Genomic DNA, 2,034 nt, shown 5'->3' on the forward strand with positions numbered 1-2,034 from the left:
TGCCTTTTGTTAAAAATACAGCGCTCTTAGCAAAAACATTGCATGCTTCCTCTTATTGTCATTAGACTTAACGATTCGCCTGACATTTCTCTTTTAATATAAAAATTCATTTGCAAAAAATATTTCCACAAGCAAAGACCAACTTCTATACCTCCCTTTGCCACCAAAAGACCTGGATAGACAAATAAAAATAAGTAAAATACAGGAAAATCTTCAGAAATAAATTTTAATTTCTAGAATAATGGGTCAGGATTGTTATGTAAAAGATCATTATCTTTTTTTTTTCCTGTACCTATCAGAAACAAAGGCACGTGAGATAGTCCTTTCATAAGGAAAGTTTATCACCGGTGTTTCATTCCAAAGGGTTGTATCTCACGAATGCCATCGGGGCCTAGTTTAATATTTAAGGAAAAAAATTAATACAGTAGTAAATCACTATTTTAGGAGGAAGGAAGAAAAAAAGAAAGGAGGGTGAGAGGGGACCCTCCAGCGCCCATGTAGTTTTAATCACTATTTAGATGACCAAAAGTATATACTATACCTCCTTTTTAGCATTCTCTATATAGGGGTAAATTTTCCCACCTAGAGCTTTTTTTCAAACCTGCATCAACTATAAAAGCATCGTACAATTAATATAAGTCAAAAGAACTGGAAATTAATTTAAATGCTACTTATCATGTAATTAAGAGAGCGGTAACAGGAAAGCTTGCAAGAATAGAATTGCTTCTGAATTTTCTGAGCTAGACGATTTTTGTTTTCCACTTAAAGCAAATGTTAAAAATTTTTTTCCATCAAAATCCTAAATAGCTTTCTGACAGGTTTGTTATGGTTAATTAATTACTTTCATTTGCACTAAGTTGTATACTTGAAGATGAACAGTACAAGATAACAAGGCCAGCCTCTGTGAGGGAGACCTTTGGTGGTCTATGCAGTCTGCTGCCTCATTACAGGACTAGCTATCTGCAGGAAGCCAGACTTTGAAAGGTACAGCACATCCCATAACACCCTCCCCTAACTGAGATGATTGTAGCTTCTTCCGAAAAGTGATGATTAGGAGAGAGAAAAGCAAAACGGAATGCTGTATGAATATTTCATGTAAATGAAAGCAGGCACTTAGCGACGTGCATCTTGATTGATGCTAGAGTGCCTCTAAACGTCTTGACATTGAAGGGTTCCGACTCCCCTTCCCCAGATGACTGCTTCAAGAGCTGCAGTTAATAGTGGAATATGGCCATAGTTAGCTCAAGGGCTCTTTATTACCGGCTGCTACTAAATAAGACCACAGGCATCCGGTTAGCATAAGTGAATTGTAGATAAAAGAGACTTCCGAGGGAACCCTAAATGAGATATGATAGTTATTTGGGGGGGGCGGTATTTTTTCCCTCCCTGGAGCATAACTGTTTATTTCACTGTTAACCCTTCTCAAGAAAGAGCCAAAGAACTCAAATTGCTATGCAGAAAGAGGCCAAGTAAATAAAAATGGGGTGAGATGTACACAGATGCACATGATCTCCAAATAATTTTAAGTAAGTAGTAGTATAGTAGTAATAGTGGCAGTAGTAGTAAATAAGAGAAAAGCCCTCATCATGGGAGTTTTTAGAAATATAATTATTTTAGAGATAAGTAGCATTTTTCTAAATTTGCGCAATAAACCATCAGTCCTCTACCCTCCCTCCATATATGCAAGGTTTATCTTCCTAACAAGTAAGGAGACTTAAGAAACTTAAGGGACAGAATATTTCAAAATGCAAGTTTAGGTGGATGAGTTCAAGGCTTTAGAAACACAGTTCTATGGCAGGGGTGTGAGGGATAACAGTGATAGGTCTGATGACATCACCACAAACCGCTCCCCACAATGTCAGAGACTTAGATCGTTTTCCTCCAGAAAATGCTTGGGTAACTGTGGTTTGCTTAGCCCAGGATTTCTACCTCCATTGGCTCTTCACGAATCATCTGTCATTGAAAGGTAAATAAACTCTCCATGAGCTGTGACCACCAGAGAGCTTTCTTTCCATGACTCGACCAGAACAAGAG

This window comes from Eschrichtius robustus, chromosome 1, assembly GCF_028021215.1.
Source record: "Eschrichtius robustus isolate mEscRob2 chromosome 1, mEscRob2.pri, whole genome shotgun sequence".
Lineage (NCBI taxonomy): Eukaryota > Metazoa > Chordata > Mammalia > Artiodactyla > Eschrichtiidae > Eschrichtius > Eschrichtius robustus.